This window comes from Pelobates fuscus, chromosome 2 (genome assembly GCF_036172605.1).
Source record: "Pelobates fuscus isolate aPelFus1 chromosome 2, aPelFus1.pri, whole genome shotgun sequence".
Lineage (NCBI taxonomy): Eukaryota > Metazoa > Chordata > Amphibia > Anura > Pelobatidae > Pelobates > Pelobates fuscus.
In genome coordinates this window covers 176,106,837-176,127,097 of record NC_086318.1, presented here as the reverse complement: position 1 = coordinate 176,127,097, position 20,261 = coordinate 176,106,837, and the positions used below count along the sequence as shown (strand labels likewise).

Sequence of the window (20,261 nt, the reverse complement as noted above, 5' to 3'; positions counted from 1 at the left end):
CACGAGTCTGCCAGCGCTGACCCTGCCCTGATCTAACTCCTTAGCTGATATAATCATAATTGAAAAACATTGGATTGCCTTCTTGGCTGACATCATCAGAATAGGAAAGCATTAGATTTGCTGAGATAATCAATTTTGATGATCTCAGCCAAAGAGGCGGCATGGGGGACATAGCCAAACACCACCCTGGACAATCAGCAACTCCTTATAGAGATGCATTGAATTAATGCAACTCTGTGAAAAATGCTCAGCATCTTCTTGCAGGCCGTGGAGACACTGAATGTCAATGCTGCACACTGTTACAGGTAGCACCTCTAGTTGCCGTTTGAATGACTGCACCTAGAGGTGTTCCTAGGCAACAATGTAAACACTGCCTTTTCTATGAAAAGGAAGCATTTACAGAAAAAAGCCTACAGGTAATACTCACCAGAACAACTACATTAAGCTGTAGTTGTTATGGTGACTATAGTGTCCCTTTCAACGTATATGTATATGCACTTGTTGTTATTAAACCATAACCAGAGGCTTCTCGTCTTCTTCTATAATTTTGTTCCATAACCTCCCAAGAGTTCCAAGAGAGCCCAGACACCAGGTGATGGTAAGAAGTCAAACCGTGTCAGCACAGATTTACAACTTTTCCCGGCTAATCATGGCAGCATATACATCATGGGTTAGCTCCGCCCCTTACAGCCGATAGGACAGGAAAAACACCAAAGGCTTTAAAAGTAGGCTCCATTTATAAGGTCCTCAGTCTTTTTCCTGTCCTACAGCCCTAAGGATGTGAGCATTTTGCTCCTTTTACTTATGGGCATGTATGTTTTTTCCTCTTCGTTACTTGAATTGTTTTTGCTATTTTAAGGTGCCTTTATTCTGTGGTGCCTTTATATTATGGTGCCTTTATATTATGGTGCCTTTATACTGTGGTGTTTTTATACTATGGTACTTGTACACTGTGATTCCTTTCAACTGTGATGTCTTCAAACTGTGATGCATTATGCAGCTGTGCCTTATGCTGTAATATCTTTAAACTATGGTGCATTGTGCAGCTTTGCCTTATAGTGTGAAGCTTTTATGCTGTGATGCATTTAATCTGTGATGCATTTAATCTGTGATGCCTTTCCTCTGTGATGCATTTAAACTGATGCATTTAAGCTGTGATGTTTTTAAACTGTGGGGGCATTATGCAGCTGTTCCTTAGGCTGTGATGCATTTTATACTATGATGCCTTTATACAGTGGTGCCTTTAAACTTTTGCACCTTGTCACCTTTTAATCACCTTGCAGGCACTTTTACTTTATCTCTTATGCTTCCCCTCAGTCCCGGAGATGTATTCCCTGTTCCCTTGTTTGCTGCAGGCCGAGCTCTCTCCCCGGTCTCTAAATGGCAAATGCACTCGGAAGACTCCTGCACATATGCAGTTTGTGCATTAAAGGGCACAATACAGATTACTTGCAATATGGGAATACATGTTGTGGCAGCCATCTTGGATAAGGGCAATTGCCAGAAAGTACCTAAAATGGAGGGAAGATTACAGTAAACATCCCAAACTTATTTGGAAAATACAGAACCTCATTGGTCAATTATAAGCTCGGATTCCAGTTTTCAAGGATTGGTTGTACAGTGTTTAGACCATGTTACACAAGGTCTGTGTATAAGGGAAGGCACAATATTACCATTCAATTTTATGGAATTACAAGTCATTTTTAGGGCTCGCCTTCACTTCCGAGGGTTGCTGAAGAACAAGTGGGTCCGGATTTGCTCAAATATCAATGCGACTGTATCCTATATCAATCGTCAAAGTGGGTCTCACAGCCACTTATTGATGAAGGAATTACAGCCCATGATGGTCAGGGCACAGAAGAACAACCAGGGGCACAGAATACAATGGCTGATTACCTGAGCTGAGTAACAGTGGACAAGGTGGAATGGCAACTATGCCCCGACGTATCCTCAGGGATGACTCAGATTTGACTGATACCCTACCTAGATCTGATGGACATTTTTTGGGAACTACCAGGTCGAGAGGCATTTTTCTAGATTTTATGGCTGTTATTTACGTTTCTGTCCCTCCCTTTGTTAGCTTGATGATGTATATGCTGCCATGATTAGCCAGGAAAGTGTAAAATGTATTGATACTTCCCGTAATTGTCTTTTCCTGGCTATTATTCATGGCAGCATATACTACCGACCCATCAATGTCTCTATTTATCTACTGTAGAGCTTGTAACTGACTGAGGACCTTAGGAATGGAGCCTCCTTTTAAAGCCTTTGGTGTTTTTCCTGTCCTATTGGCTGTAAGGGGCGGAGCTAACCCATGATGTATATGCTGCCATGAATATAATAGACAGGAAAAGAAAATCACGGTAAGTATGAATAGATTTCCCACTATATTGGTCCCTCCAAGCAACTGCAGGAGAAGCAGGATGTCACTTTAGGGGAGAGCAGGACTTATGCAAGATTTAAATCATTGGCAGAGAATAGCAGAGAATGCCAGCTGAATTCTCACTTTAAATTCTGCCATTTTAAATCCTGCTTAGCTCCAATGTGGCCTCAAGCTTCTTCTGCTTGATAAGACCAGATGTGACAGATGCAATGTAGGCAGAACGATGGACCCAGGTAGTTTTCAAATTATGCTTAAATTATTTGATATCTTACCATAGGATGGCTAAAGGACACTTAAGGCACCATAACCACTACAGTGTTGGATACAAACATAACCAGAGGAGTCTCGTCTTATCAAGCTATGTCCGCCATTTATAAGAAAAGCTGCTTTTAATGTATTTTAATAAATTGTTATTTGAATAAATTGTTATTTGATTTTACGCTATGGTGGTGATTTTCCTGTCTAGGGGAAAGCATGGAACACCCAAATGAGATCTCTCTTCCATTTAAACTGAGCCCATGAGAGACTCAGATGTGTGAGTTGGCAATTTTACACAATGCTATGTGCCATTCAAACAAGGCTCAGGTTCTATTGAGGGGTCTCATTTATTCCCACAGATATTTCCATATGATATTGCAATCTGCTGTCCATATATCCTACATACCTGATCTTTGCTGACAAAAAAAGACTAAGTATGGTCCACATTTATAGCTTCACTTGACAGTCAAAATTTTAGACATTCAGAGATGTAGAACTTTCTACCACACTGTGTTAAATGCTGGTTATTTAGGTTTTGTTGGCTTTCTCTCAACTTGAAAATGGCTGTCTTTTTTCCCCTCTCCTCTCTTATTAATAAAGTGTCTTCCCACATTGTTGCCTCTTATTCTTTTTTTTTTTAAATGAACAATTTTTTATTCACTCTGCAAACTGTAGTGAGAATATCTATAGAGGTGATCTGTGAGCTGGATTCCTCACATAAGTCACCAACCTCTCACATCACGTTTAAAGTTGTATAGTGCATGCATCTTCTCCATTCTGTGTGGCTGAACAATGTTTAAACCAGCTCCCTGTGTCTGCATGTTTTATATGATGAGTTGGAACCGCATGATTCAATGTCTGGATATTTGCATTAATTAGTTTGTCTACAAAAGAGTCCAGTTAGTGTATTTTATTTTAGGCAATTCATTTGTATTCAATTTTAAAACAAACGAAAAGCTATATATAGATTTTGTAGAAAAAAAAAAGGTATTTTTGACAACGGTGGAACTGCCATTTGGAAAGAAAATAATAGTAATATTTGCACTTTGAATAAATATTTTTGAATGCAGACTGGGTTAAGTATTTTTTGACATTCACAGGGTTTTTACTAAAGTGACAAATCAAAGTAAATTCAAAGTGAATTTCAAATTTAAGGTCAAATTATCTGAACTGAAAACATAGCTGATTTATGGAAATTTTTCTAATTTTGTTATTTTTACCTTCAATTTAAAATTCACTTTGAATTAACCTTGAATTCTTACCAAAGTGAAGAATCCTGTAAATATTCTGCATGGATGGACTGAATATCCAATTTTAACAAAAAATAAATTATGTTTGGGGTCAGATGTTCATTTAATGTTTTAAACACGCTCTTCATTGTGCGTAAAGTGATATAAGCTACTAATTATACAAGTACTAGTATAAGTCATTAACAGGTTCTCAAGCTTAGCTGCAGCTGTCTCTAACGCATATCCACAAAACACTGCACATATTTTGCCTACATGTCCCTTCTAGTGATCAGACTCACATATTTCTGACAGTGCGTGAACAATTTCTACATTATTCCCATTTCTGCTGTTTTTTTTTTCTTTTCAAGAAATACAAATTTTTCACCCCTTTCTTGACCATTATATTGCATAAACTTTTCTTTTAACAACTTCTGTACTGTAATAGTCGTTTGCTTTGCTACAGTGATCCATCCTGTATGTGTTGCTACTTACTCCTAACCAGAGTTTTCTTCTATTGTGTTTTTGTATTTAATTTTTAATTAATTTTTTGGAAACGTACTCATTGCCAGCAAATAATTAGCTAATCAAAATATGGTAACTGCACGTTTAAAGGAGTGTATTTAATACGTGCTGCTATAACAACCATTATGTATTTTAGGTCTCTGACTGTAAGTATTGTAGTTACAATTTCCCTGCATCTGGTTTCATTAGTGGCTATTGACCCCATAAATGCAGGGTCCTGTATTTTACCATACAGAATCAGTGATTGGACTGCTATTTAAAAATGAAAAACACATTTGCATAGTCAAAGTCATAGTAGTTATAAAAAGTTTACTGACGTCTGCAATGTCCATGTTCGAGCCTATCCTTTGACGTAGAGACTTATAAAGACCTGTACATTTTGTGAAACACATAATTTTGCCTTCAGTCATATGTCTGAAAGCTTGATTTTATGTATGTATTTATAGTTTTGTATTAATAAATGCAAAGGTAACATTATAGTTTGTAGTTTGTAGTTTATTTCTGTGGGCAAATAAGTCAGGGGTACAATTTTAGAGTGCTGCGAAATGACCGGCTTGGCAGTATTTATGTTTGCAATTTTTTTAGATTTTAACTGATTTCAAAAAGGTCCCGGGTCAGCAGTACAGTCTTGAGTTTGGGGTTCTCTCTGTCTGTCTTGGGTTTGCTCTCTGGTGTCCTACATCTTGGCACTGAGTCTGTACTGAGAGCCTCGAGTTACGTCATCACATGAGCAGCTGTGATAGAACTGACCAGTCATATCCTGTTTCCAGAGGGATGGTCCCTTTAAGAGTGATTATTGAAGTAATAATGTAACTTGCATGCCCTTCTCTAGCATAGCACCCCAATCCCCCCCCCCTCCTCCCTCCCACACCCCCAACATGCCCCCTCTTGCTGATTCCATGTCTCTCAATGCTGGGAGGTATGGTTTGATTAAAGATTGGGGTATCAGAATAAGTGAGGGGGGAATAAATAGGGGTAGGTGGGTTATTTCAGAACTGCTCTTTCCTTGCACAGCAAAAACAAGAGTCAGGGTGCTCGGTAACTAGAGCCTGCTTTCCCATTAGGCAGAGTAGGCATCTGCCTACAGGCACCTGTCCTGAAGGTGGTACATATTTACAGCACTTATAATGTGCAATTTTGGAGTTTAGGAGGGCTGATTAGGGTGAGCCAAGGACAGTGTCCTTTGTAGTCCAGTCAACCTCCCATGATTAAATAATTGAGGAAGGAAGTAGCATCTTAGGGGATTCTCAAAGTGGTGGAAGATATACAATAAAAAAAGAAGTGCCAAATACAGTGTAATAACTTTGATATAAGTGGGTGAGGAAAAGAAGAATCGTACATGTGTGTACCTTAAACAACCCTTTTTAATATCCTACATTTCGCCCTTCCAAAAACTAAGCAAACTCTTTCCTTAGTCTCAATTTTAATGCCTGCAATGTTTAGTTAATAAATTCGTAAATCAGATTTCTCTTTGGATCGAGAAACTACCGATACCCAAAATATTAACAATCTTTTATGGTGAGCACAATTGTATCTAGTTTTTAGAGAGAGTTAGGAATGCACAGTCGGTTAGTAAGAATTGTATGCTTTTAGATAAATGCCGGGTGTTAAAGAACTTTAATTCATGCAGACTATGTTTTTCTGACCTAAATGTTTTAAAAGATGTAGAGTTCAGTGGTTAATCTGGTCCCACCGACTTAACAGATTGTTTTTTCCTTCATAGCAGAAGCAGAATAGGAATTTTCAAGCAAATCCCCAGTGGGCATTTAGTAATTTTTAGCAAATGTTAAGTGACAACACTCTGCATTGAGGTCTGTTAGCAGGTTAGTGAACATATGTTGCATAACATTTACTTAATCTTCACACACTGTGACCAAGATTAGTATCAAGGATGTTTGGGATGGTCTATGGCTACACCAACATTATTACACCTGGGCAAAGGGCTTTGTCTATGTTAAGTATGTTGAAATTCCCTTTCCATCTCACCCTTTATAATTGTTGAAATTTTATCCCACCCAACATTACCACCATTTACAATTCATGTAAAAATGATTTACTATTGTTCACCCATCACTTGTTTCTTTCCTTTTACATAATATTAAGTAATTTTTTTGGATACAAGGCCATCCCCTATCCCATGATACCAGATCTACAGTTACAATTACAGGTTTAAAGAATGCCTGCTTTCAGTTTGCATAGCATGGGTGAGGGGAAATTCAGTTAGCACTGGCTGTTTTGGTCAGATTACTGATTGTAGATTCTTTGTGCTTTTTTAAAGACACTAATAACAATTATTCATAGTATAACCCAGGGGTAGACAACTTTTTAGGAGTATTGTGCCAAAACAAGATCTTGAAGTCCCTTGGTGATAATACCTTTTAGTTGCCAAACATGAGGGAAACCATTACCATGCGTTTTGCACGCCTCTGGTGCTTTCTCAACATGTTGAAAGAGCACCAGGGGGGTGCGAAATGCATTCAGGGTTACGCGCTCTCATTTTTGGACAGGTAGTGGTGATGATGGTCTCCCTCATGTTTGGCAACTAAAAGGTATCATTTCCTTTCCATCTGTTTGCAACAGTGTTCACATTTAGCAAGCATGTCATTTCTGCCTGAAACTATTTTATTGTCACTGAACAACTGAACTTCATACATTTGGCTGGACATACCTACATTTATGAAGATCCTGTATTCAGTTTTCTGAATTTTGCCATAACCCTTTTTTTTTGCCTATGACCGCTGCTATCTTACCAATAAATGTGCACTCTTTATCATTTTCTTTGTTTGTTGATTATTATATTTTTTTTTTTTTTACTGTGGATTTCAAGGCTTATTTTTTGAGTGCGGACCACGTTATAAGTTTGGAGTTAAATAACTAGCAAGAACAGGTGGCAATCTGGGGAGAGCATTGAAACCAATAAACTGTCTCTAAACATTTAGCACTTTGCACCCAAAATGCAATGGTACCTGTTTTAACTTGATACATTTCCCCATAAATGTCTTATTATTTAAAATATAAGGAATCTTCCAAACTATTTGCTTATTTTTTTTTTATTATTATTCTTTCTTTTTGCGAGTATTGGCAAACAATATAACAGATTTTGTGATCAGCAGGTAAAATATTTATACAGTACATGGATACATTTGCCACCTTGTACTAGGGGGGCATTGGCATTGGGCTATATGTGCCTTGTGACCAATGTGTGTTGTGCCCTGTTACCTAAGCATGTGTAAGGTACGTAGTTAGGGTATAAGTGGGCATGGGACCGCTCAAAGCCGGGTGTGAGTTCCCGCTTTGTTGTGCTGTAGCTGGAGGCCGGGGTCACGCTCTGGGTACCCAGAGGACTGCTGTTTTTGCACAGAGGTGTCACTTGGGAACTCTGTGCTGTTGTGGGGGGTAGGTGGGGGGTGGGAGGGATGCTTTGGGACAGAGCTATATCTAAGGCCTACGGAGCCAGCAACATAAAAACAGAGGCAAAATATGTAAACATTATCAACATTTAAGAAGGGCAACAGTTATAGGATTTTGTGAGGCAAAATTTTTGCTTATTTTTAAATCACATGAAACACCCAGCCTCACTCTGCGGGCGGCGCGTGAGAGGGCTGAGCAGAGAGCTCAGGGGAAGTGCTCCCTCGCCAGCTGCCCGCCCGCCAGTGCCACCCAGCAGCCACTGGACCCCAGGGAAAGAGGAAACCCCCCCAGCATTCCCAAAGGTAAGGAGGCTGAGGGGTGGGGAGGGGGAGTAAATAAAAAAAAAGAGAAGTGAGTATTAATGTGAGTGAGTGTGTGTGTGTGACTGTGTGTCTGTTAGTGTGTGTGTCTGTTAGTGTGTGTCTGTGTGTGTCTGTTAGTGTGTGTGTGTGTGTGTGTGTCTGACTGTCTGTGTGTGTCTGTTAGTGTGAGTGTCTGTTAGTGTGTGTGTGTGTGTGTGTCTGTTAGTGTGTGTGTCTGACTGTGTGTGTCTGACTGTGTGTGTGTCTGTTAGTGTGTGTGTGTGTCTGACTGTGCTTATGTGTGTCTGTTAGTGTGTGTGTCTGACTGTGTGTGTCTGTTAGTGTGTGTATCTGTGTGTCCGACTGTGTGTGTCTGTTAGTGTGTGTGTGTCTGACTGTGTGTCCGACTGTGTGTGTCCGACTGTGTGTGTCTGACTGTGTGTGTCTGTTAGTGTGTGTGTCTGTGTATCCGACTGTGTGTGTATGTTAGTGTGTGTGTCTGACTGTGTGTCTGACTGTGTGTATCTGTTAGTGTGTGTGTGTCTGACTGTGTGTGTCTGTTAGTGTGTGTGTCTGTTAGTGTGTCTGTTAGTGTGTGTGTGTGTCTGACTGTGTGTGTGTCTGTTAGTGTGTGTCTGTTAGTGTGTGTGTGTGTGTCTGACTGTGTGTGTGTCTGTTAGTGTGTGTGTCTGTGTGTGTGTGTGTGTGTGTGTGTGTGTGTGTATTTTAGTGTGTGTGTGTCTGACTGTGTGTGTCTGTTAGTGTGTGTGTGTCTGTTAGTGTGTGTGTGTGTGTGTGTGTGTGTCTGTTAGTGTGTGTGTCTGACTGTGTGTGTCTGTTAGTGTGTGTCTGTCTGACTGTGTGTCTGTTAGTGTGTGTGTCTGACTGTGTGTGTCTGTTAGTGTGTGTGTGTGTGTCAGCAAGTGTGTGTTTCTGTTAGCTAGTGTATGCGTATCTGTCAGTGAATGTGTGTGTATTTAGAAGGCGGGGCAGGGGGGAAGGGTTGGGTGGGGGTGGCGCGCGCAGGGGGCGGGGTGTCTGAGTTTTGTCCTGCCTAGGGCAGCACAAAACCAAGATACACCACTGACAGGGAACACAAAAATGTATAAATATATATTTTCTTTTTACTGACGTTCCTTTTTTGCTTCTAATGGTTATTTCTCACTGATATGTGATCCCTCACCATCAATCATCTCTTTTTTTGGTGTCATGAGCAGAATTCTAAATCACAAATCAAAATGAACATGCTCATCCATTGTGCAATTTATTTTGTTTGTGATTTGGCTGCAGTTCTAAAATTTGGATGATCACCTGATCGGCCCAAATTTGGGAAAATTGCAATTTCAAAACGAAACAAACCTCAAAGTCTATTAATTACTACTTTAAGATTTAAAAATATTTTGGGGACTTTTTATTTTCTTAAATTTATGTCTCTTGTGAGATAGGTTATTTTACATTCTTGTGTATTTTTTTTTTTTTAATATATTTAACTATTGTGTTGCATAACTTCATGATAATTATATCCCCTCTGTACCTTCATTGCTTGCTGGAAACTAGATCATTTAAACTTCTTGATAAGGACTTGTTGCTTTTACTATATTAATTAAATCAAACACTGTTCAAATGCAAGTTTTATAACTTTTTTATTCTTATTTTTCACCAAAACATATTTGTGTATATGATGCTGTAGTTTTCATTTCATCCCAAAAGGTTTATCTCACCCTGTGCTAAATTGAAAAGTTAAATTAACAAATCTACACATGACAAATTAAACTTTCAATTCAGAACTTAATATACTAAAAAGTTACATAATACTAGTATAACAAAGACTTTGCAAAAGTATGAATTAACATAGTTAGAACATAAACAGAATATAACTATAAACAAAGCAAAAAAATATGAATTAACATAGTCAGATCATAAACAGAATATAACTATAAACAAAGCAAAAAAATATGAATTGCTTTGTAGTCTTTCACTTAATGTTATTATGTACAAGTTGTGAAATGTTTAAAGTTCTGTTAATCTATCAATAATATGCATGGTACTCAATTTTATATGTAACATATGTATTGCCTTAAGGACAATTGTCTTTTATATCCACAATTAGATTATATATTGAAGGGGTATTCAATAGAAGTGTAGGTATCTTGAGATTTTAATGTTTTGGTTTAATTAGTTGTTTTTGTTTGTTAGAAAATACTTGTGTGAGCAGAAAATGAGTGTTTCAAGCTATTTATGTTACATATAATGTAATATCATGGCACAAATTGCAGGCTCATGGATCTTCCATTACATTAAAGGGATATTCCAAGCTGTAGTGGTCATGGTGTCAAGAGTGCCTTGGCCCCATCTCATGGAGCAGACGAATGTCTCTACAGAATAAAGTGTGAAAGATGCAGCAGCATGCTCAAGGGCCTCTCACTTTTGCACACTTGATATTGCATAGTGCAATGCCATTGTATATATTGTTTGCCAATTTTAAAGCAATTAAGATACAATACGGAGTTTGATAAATGTATGAATTATGTACTTTTTATTAAATAATTTTTTTCTACCAGACAAACTGTTCAGAAAATGAAAATATTTCTCACTAATCTGTGAATGAGACTTGAAAGTATACTTAGAGAATACTCAAACTGAGATTTTGTGTGAGTGTCGCAAGGCCAATTGTTCACCTATTAAGTATATATCAACTTTTACCCCCAAAAAATGGGAAAACTCTTTGACTCGAGTATAAGACTAGGGTGGGAAACGCAGCAGCTACTGGTAAATTTCTAAATAAAATTAGATCCTAAAAAATTATATTGATTTAATTTTTATTTACAGGGTGTGCATATAATGAATGCAGTGTGAGTGTATGAGTGCAGTGTGTGTGTAAGTGCAGTGTGTGTGTATGAGTGCAGTGTGTGTGTATGAATGCAGTGTGTGTATGAATGCAGTGTGTGTGTGTGTGTGTATGAATGCAGTGTGTGTGTGTGATGCAGAGTGTGATGCAGAGCCTTGGTGGGGGGTGGGCATTTTTATTATTTTTTTTAATTATTATAATTTTAATATTATTATTTTTTGTTATATGAATATATTTTTTATTTTATTATTATTTTTTTAATTATTATTAATATTTTATTTTATTTATATTTATTTTTGTCCCCCCTCCCTGCTTGATACATGGCAGGGAGGGGGGCTCTCACTCCCTGGTGGTCCAGTGGTATTGGCATTTCAGTGGAGGGGGGCTGGCAGAGAGCGCTTACCTCTCCTGCAGCTCCTGTCAGCTCCCTTCTCCTCCGCGCCGGTCCGTCAGCTCCCTCTGCAAGTCCCAGTGTAAGTCTCGCGGCCGCGCTATGACCCCGCAGCTCTCACGACACTTACACTGGGAGCTGACAGGGGAGCTGACCGGACCGGCGCGGAGGAGAAGGGAGCTGACAGGAGAGGTAAGAGCATCCTGCCAGCCCCCCTCCTACACAGCCCCATTGTCTGTATTATGGCAATGTAAATTGCATAATACAGACATTGAGTCGAGTATAAGTCGAGTTGGGGTTTTTCAGCACAAAAAATGTGCCGAAAAACTCGACTTATACTCAAGTATATACGGTATATATATTATATAAAATTCTAAAATAGTATACTCTTATACTATAGTATAAAAAAAAAGTACCGTATTTTTCGCTCCATAAGACGCACTTTTTTCCCCTCAAAAGTGAGGGGAAATGTCTGTGCGTCTTATGGAGCGAATGTGAAGGTTTACTTACCTGTCTTGTAGCGTGGGCCGGCAGCACAGTGCGCACCGTGGTACAGGAACTTCAATTTCAGGTTCTGGTTTCCGGCGCGACTGAAAGGAAGTGCGCACTCAGTGTGCACACTTCCTTTCAGTCCCACCGGAAACAGGAACCTGAAATTGAAGTTCCAGTACCGCGGTGCGCACTGTGCTGCCGGCCCACGCTACAAGACAGGTAAGTAATTATGGGACAAGGGGAGAGGAGAGGGGGTGCACTATGGGACAAGGGGAGGGGAGAGGGGAACACTATGGGAGGGGGAGAACACTATTGGAGGAGGGGAGGGGGAGAACAGTATGGGAGGAGGGGAGGGCGAGAACACTATGGGAGGAGGGGAGGGGGAGAACACTATGGGAGGAGGGGAGGGGGAGAACACTATGGGAGGAGGGGAGGGAGAGAACACTATAGGAGGAGGGGAGGGGGAGAACACTATAGGAGGAGGGGAGAGGGGAACACTATAGGAGGAGGGGAGGGGGGAACGCTATGGGAGGAGGGGAGGGGGAGAACACTATGGGATGAGGGGAGAACACTATGGGAGGAGGGGAGAACACTATGGGAGGAGGGGAGAACACTATGGGAGGAGGGGAGTGGGGGAACACTATGGGATGAGGGGGAGAACACTATGGGAGGAGGGGAGGGGAGGGGGAGAACACTATGGGATGAGAACACTATTGGTCAAGGAGATGGGGGTTTAAGAACACTATGGGACAGGGGAGAAGGGGTTAAAAATCACTATGGGACAGAGATGGGGGGGTTAAAAAATCACTATGGGATAGGGGAGGGAGGTTAAAGATCATTATGGGACAGGAGAGGGGAGTGGGTGGTAAGGAACACTATGGGACAGGGGAGAAAAAAAAATATTCTGAACAAACTTACCCATAGTAAAAAACACTATGGGACAGTTTGTTCAAAATATTTTTTTTCTGGGTTTCCTCCTCTAAAAACTAGGTGCGTCTTATGGTGTGATGCGTCTTATGGAGCGAAAAATACGGTAAATGTGATAAAGCACAGCTCCAAACAGTGTCCACACAAGTGTTTCATTCCATAGTATGACGAGAAGCCTCTGTGACACCGAAAATCCAATATATATTATCAAGATCAGGACTGTGGGAGACAAGGGAGGAAAAACATTGTGTTTCTTTCCCACACTGAAGATATCGTCTGAATATTGGTACTGTGCAATAAGCAAAATGCAACATTTTATTTTTAAAAAGTGGCAAATTCACACAATACGAATGACTGAGCATCAGTAGGCAAAATTCTATATTCAGAGAATACATCCAGAATGTTAAAATGATTATATTCTCCAATATAATTTACAGCCATTCTATACTGATGTGGAATATATTTGTGAGTCGGATAATTAATACTAAAATGCTCCAAAGAATTACGCTACATTCAATAGGGAATTCATTGAGTAATATTGGATACAGTTATTTAGAGAGCTGTTTGAGATTTACAACACAGCCTACCATGACTGCTGAACATACATTCGACATTTTACAATTAATTGCACACACCTGCTCCTTTGTGGTTTATATTCACAGTATATACTTGGAGAAACAGTAACTACTATAGCTACTGTGCTGCCAGCTGTGTGGCCCTTCTGTCAAAAGCCATAAAGATAGGGATTTATTCACTAAGTAGCAAGTGGTAGTGAGATGACTACTGATATACACAATTAATGCTAAATAATAGAATTAAAGGAAAACTCTAGTGTAATGTATGCAAACATGTATTCCTAACACTAAAGTGTGCCTCTGCAATCCGTTTGCCTGGCACTGCAGGTCCCCTCTCTCTCCCACCCCCCAATCCCCGGTTGCTGAAGGGGTGAAAACACCTTCAGTCACTTACGAGAGGCAGCGACGATGTCCCACATGGCTGCTTCTTCCTCCGCCACGCCTCCCAGTGATTGCATCGGCTGGTGGGTGAGACTGATCCCGCCCACCGGCCAGGGAGACCTAATACGCATGCGCAGCAATGCCGCGCATGCGCATTAGAGCTCCCCATGGGAAAGCATTGAAAATGCTTTTCAGTGCTTTCCTATGGGGAAATGAGCGACACTGGAGGTCCTCACACAGCGTGAGGACGTCCAGTGACACTCTAGCACAGGTTTCCTGTGCTAGGGACACAGAAGTGCCCTCTAGTGGCTGTCTAGTAGACAGCCACTAGAGGTGGAGTTAACCCTGCAAGGTAATTATTGCAGTTTATAAAAAACTGCAATAATTACACTTGCAGGGTTAAGAGTAGTGGGAGTTGGCACCCAGACCACTCCAATAGGCAGAAGTGGTCTGGGTGCCTGGAGTGTACCTTTAATAAACTATTACCTGAGGTAAAAAATTAAGTATATCTTCCCTACATAATGAAATAATTAGTAAGGGATGGTTATCACTGAACTTGCAAGTCAGCTATTATACCCCCCATAATATAATTTAGAGCGGTAACAGTGTGGAATATATTCCATGATCCTCAGTCACTTGCAATTAACAATCATCTTCTTTGAAAATGTTAGCCATCTCAGATTTACGATTTTAGTGTGTTTATACAAGTATCCTGTTTAGGATGCATTCATTTTCAAGACTGGCCCATTTATGCAGAAAATTTGTATACAGTAAAAATATTTCCCTTCTCATACCACAGTACTGTAATCAGAGTTACTTACAAGTATAAGGAACATGTATTCCAAACTATTAAAGTCTGTTTTTGCATAACCCTCCACTGTCAAGAGATATGTGAATATATACTATTTTACTTTTTAATTATTTATTTACCGTTCCTTCAAATATTGGGATAGAGCAGTGGTAGGCAACCGTTCGCACTCCCGATGTTGTAGACTACATCTCCTATAATGCTGGCAAAGCACCAGTGGAGATGTAGTCCACAACATCTGGAGTGCCATTGTTTGCCTACTCCTGGTGTAGGGGAAGAGATAATAGAGACTGTATGGTCAGAAACATTTACACAGAAGCAGAAGTGCCATTTTATTGCATACTGTGAGTTTGACAAAAATAAATCAAAGAAGCATAATTCTGATTTGGGATTTTTCTGTGAATGCAGCTTTCTATATTTGCAACTAAATGCTTGTATGTGTGCAGAAAATACAGTTAACAGAGCAGGTACAGTACTGGACATTACAGACTGCTATTACAGCTGGCAAAAAAATCCTGTAGTGTCTTCTATGTGCCCAGAACCCGCCATTCTTCCCTTCTCTGAATATAAGAATGATGTCATATAATTTAAACTACAAAGAGTTGGGGCTGCCTATGACAGATCATATGCTTAAGAAGGACAGAAAGGAGTACTAGTAGAAAAATGTGTTTCTCTGCAGAGTAAAAAAACAACACTGGAGCAAAAAGATTGTCCAGTGGAGCTTTCCGGGCTAAACTTTCATTATGCTGGGAGGGAAGGAGTTAAGTGTGAATTACAAAACATAAAAGCTTTGGGAGTCTGCAAAAATCCTCTGCTTGGGATTGCACAATAACGAAGCTTGCCCAGTTTGATGGGAATTAAATTTTCACAATTGCTAGAGCACTGATTGCATACTGTATGTTGACTCAATCTAAGAAAATGGATTAAAGTCAGGCCACTAGAAACCACATATAATACTTTGTGTTTATTTACTAGACCGGGATTGTGGGATAATGAGCAAGGAATTACATGTTTTTGCTCAAATAGTCAAACTGGAAAAGGACTTTTATAAACCATTTCACTTGAGTTAGAAACGACAAATCTTCCAAACTAACGATCAAAAGGGAGCCATTAAAAACACAATGAAACAAAAAAATATCGAAATAAAATAATAATAAAAAAAACAGTACTAGATTTTCTCTGAAATCAGTTTGCTAGTAGAGTAATGTGGTAAATGTTTAAAATGACTTTTTATTTTTACAGAAAGAGATGGATACCTTGAACAGCATAAATGTGGAAGTTTTCAAATGTTAATACAGCAAAGACAATTCACAAATGTTTGGGTTACGCATAAAACTAAACTATTCCCATAGGCATAGGCTGATCTCTGGACAGACATACTGGCATCAAGAGGATCTGTTTGTGCTTGTGAAGACAAATGACAGATGCCTACTATGAAAGTGGAGCCGCAGATTTATAATGTATGTTTTGCCCAGGGCTTCTTAATCATGTAATCTCTAGAAAAATCTATAAAGTTCACTCTTTGAATTAATCTATATGCCCGTGCCACATTTTTATCTAATGCAGATTTTATTGGTGTATTAACATGTCATGGGTTTAGTAAAAACTTTACAGTTCTTTAAACAAGTAGGAGACACTACTCTTTCACTAATGTCTTAGTACATTCCTCAGGAAAGAAGCCTTCCCTGGTGCTAAATCTTTTCCTGTGTTGAACTTTTATCTCTAAGCTTTATTTAAACTTTATTTAAAAAATGTCTTCAAATGTATATGTAAGGGGAAAAATGGAAAATATTGACCTGTAAAACTTATTAAAAGGTTTCATTCAAGTACGACCATATATATCATGTTCATTGCTATACAGGTCTGAGCTTGCAGCAAGTGAAGAAAATTGGCCGTATAGTATAAACAAAAAAAAAAAAAAGAGAAAGACTTTGCTTCTCAACTGTATTAAAGTTGGCACCGAGTGTATAAACACAATAAAAAGTGTTCATTTGGGAGTAGGGTAATAGCACCTCCCCAAAACACTTTTGATTTTTGGCAGCAATTTCCCATTTTGTCTAACATCTTGTACTATCCTACCTATCTCACATTTCTATTATGATTATCTTCATAATTTATCTTTAAGGCACAAATAGATCCCACAGTGTTGTAAGACAGGGAAAAACATACAAACCAGGCATATTGAAACAGACAGAAGCAGATGGTATACAGCGTTTAGCCCAGTAGACTTTGCTATGTGCGTGCACACTTTATCTTTATAAGTACTGTTTTACTACAGTAAATGTGAAAATAATTAGAGGTATACACTGGACTTGTCTTTTCTGTATGTTTTGTAAAATATATTTTACGGCAATTTTTTTTAGGTAATACTAAGGGTCTCGTTCAATAAACAGTGAATTGTAATGATGACTTGAAAACTCAATTCAAAAGTTTACACTACAATAGCGAGATTTAATAAAACATCAAATTGTGCCTAGTGCAAGATTTTAAAACTCTGCTATGCTGGGTCATTTTTTTTATTTTTTTTATTTATAAGTTGGTTTTAAATTCACAAGAAGGTGCTGTTTAGTGAATAGATGTATTAGTGTAATATTCAATTTGCAAATGCGCATTTTATGACAAAGCCTTAAGTTGCAGTGAGTTGAGAGTAAATTATAAGTTATAAAGTGTTGGACATTTATATCACAAACTAGTTCGATGATGAATGAATGACCAGTAACATAAAAAGGGATATGGGAAATTGTCTGATATACCCTTGATCTATAATGACAACGTATGCTAATCGCTTGCATTGATCAAGCAATCTTTACACTATTATAAATAATGAATATAAATTCTATTGTTAGGATATGGATATTATAACTGCAAGTGCATGCTCACCTTATATACTAAATTTATAACTAAATGAGAGAGACAGACAAAGGATTGAGGAAGATGAATAAAAGTAACAAAGCAAAGCATAAAACTATAAATAGTCTTATAGGATTCTTATTATTATACATGATACATTCAGATTCCAGCTAACTTGTGTTCCTATATAACTAGCTGTAAAACAAAACTTGATGAAACGATAGGGTGTTTCAGTGGTATTGTAGAATTTAAACACTGCTCTTTCTTTCTAACATTAGTGCAGTCCCAGAGAACTCATCTCACTATCACACACACACACACCTGTCAGCTTGGCGTCAGCCAGGCCAATGAATGGCAATTCCAACTTTGTCCTTGAAACAAGTTTCAACACATTGACACACGTTACAGCCAGCGCTCCAGCTAAAACTTTCTACTGCACATTTAAACGAAAAAAATAAATTATACACATATACAGACACACACATACAGACACACAGCTTATCCATATGTAATTTAATTCTTTATATATTACACATCCATCAAATTCTATTAGGGTATAGGTACTGGCAAAGAAATAGTTAACATGCATGTGTCCTGCAGCTTACCATTCACTCACTCCCATCTAGCTCAGCCAGGTCCCTGTAGTGTCCCCAGCACAGACAGGACTCATGTGTCCTATAGGTCTGGCTGGTTAGTTTCCCCTGTGCCCCGGTGACAGTGCAGTGAGTTGTGTCAGATCATATGGCGAGAGAGCTCTCACACACTTCCGGATCTAGTGACATCAAATAGCGCACTAGCCGTATTTACTGCTGTCATCAGTCTGTCTGTCCGGGCTGCCAACATCCTTAGCTCACCACTAGTAAAGCCCTGTGTGGCAGGGTTACTTTATACAATAGCACACCGGATACATAGTTAGAGCATTTACTTTTCCTAGTGAGGCTTACCCTCCTGTAACTCCTGTTGCTACATTTTTTTTTTTTTTTAAATAACATCACTTGGCAACACAGGAAGAAATATCGCCCGAACAAGTCACTAAGCCGCGCTACAATAGAACGTTCAGAGCAAAGTGCCCTCATGTCAGTCAGGACTATAAGGATCCATGCAAAACAGGTGCTACATGATAAGAAACATGCTAATTGTCCCCATGGTGACTGCTCTTTATTTAAAGATTTGCTCCAGAATAGAACGTTTCGGCTTTGATCAATATCCCTGCACGCACTCACAATCTCCAGGACATCAAATAACAGAAGGGGGCAGAGGGAAGAGTTAAACCGGCACTGCTGCAATCAGGCTGCCTTGGCTGTTACAGCACATCAATAAATAGTGATTAACACGTGAGGGGGTGGAAAATATCCAAACATTTAGAAAATGTGTCATAGAAGTGAGACCCATTGGAAGGAAATGATCAACTGGATTTTCTCCTGGGACACGATCAAAGGAAGAGAGAAACCATTAGTGTGGCTTGTAATCCCTAAAAATTCTGTGGGTGTTTCTTATATGCCTAAATATGAATTCTGATTACTATCTTTCATTCCCCTTATACACAAGGAACACACACAGGACTTCCTGCTTTTAGCAACACCTTCGAATGAATAAATACCACACAATCTATACAAATAATAATACAATCTATGATGGGCATTATACAAAATGCTTGAACCTTTGTTAACTGGGTTAAATGGTTAAAAGTCTAAGAAATCGTCATTAACAGCAGAGAAGTTTAGATTAAAATGAGTTTCTCCCATGAGCACAGAGTTGCAGTCACCTGTATGATAGCAGGTAGTGCAGGGTAATCATCTGTGTAAGATTACTGTTTACAAGTAAATCTATTATCTGGGGATGTATTCTGTGCTGGTACAGTGATCTGATAATCTCCTCTGCCGAGGATGTGCCATGCCAAGCTGTCACTAATCATTCTTCGAGCTGTGCCCTAGTATATAGAATGGAAACCTAAGAGACAGACAGATCAATATAGATAGATGGCACTGGGATCAAAAGGGGAATGAAAACTGCAATCTTCATCTTTGTTCATAAATCTGTATTGTTTTGACCACAGTACCATTTACATGTCTCTATTCTGCAAAGTGTTCCTTGCAGCCTTAAATAGTCAGACAGCTCATCCTTAACCCAATGAAGTATATCATTCTCTCTCTTTCTCATTAGCGAACACCAATTAAAAAGCCTTGTTTTGAACTCAATGTGGGCCTCTGTGTCACATAACATGCAAACTTCCCTGCACACAGCAATTAGTGTCTGCCACAGCAGATATATCAGAAATACAGGCAAAGCAAATAGCTGATGTCACACACAATTAAAGTGAAACCTGTTTTTAACCTCATGTGTGCCACTAAAATAGCACGTTGAGCAGAGACCATCACATTTAAAGGGACAGAGATCAAAAGGTAGAAATCATGGAAGTACACACAACACGTTCCTTTGTGAAAATGGTATCTTACCTTTCATCGGTTTCAATAAATCCCCCAGTCAAAATGATACAAAGCTTCAAATGCTGAACTTACTGGATAGAGACTCCCAAAGAGTGGGGAGAGGGGAGAAACGGCTCTGTCCTTATTAGTCTAACAGTGTGATCCTCCCACTCAGTCAGCAGTCAGGACGGCCACACGTTGTACTTACTTAACTAAATCAGTGCATTGTCCCTTATAGTGAGAACTTCATACATCTCATTCGAACGTTCAGCGCTGCGATGCTGTGCAGCCACTTCCACTGGGGGGGATATAAACCCCTCTCTGCCGGAGTTGTCTTGCTTAGGTAGAGATACTGTACCAATCGCTGGCGCAAAATAACTAAAACTCTGAGAAATTAAGCTGATCACACAATCAATGTATAAAGGCATCCTCAGTTTGTCCTGCTGCCATTGGGAATG

General features: G+C 39.2%; 1 protein-coding gene across 1 annotated transcript in view; it reads right to left on the bottom strand.

Annotated features, from left to right (window-relative positions):
• The window catches only part of LOC134586239 (collagen alpha-1(XIX) chain-like), a 378,704-nt gene extending 358,718 nt beyond the window's left edge, over positions 1-19,986 (bottom strand). Inside the window, exon 1 of the mRNA XM_063441732.1 lies at positions 19,834-19,986. The gene's annotated coding sequence lies outside the window, so the exon portion shown is untranslated. The remainder of the gene's footprint in view (positions 1-19,833) is intronic.
• Positions 19,987-20,261: the final 275 nt, after the last annotated feature.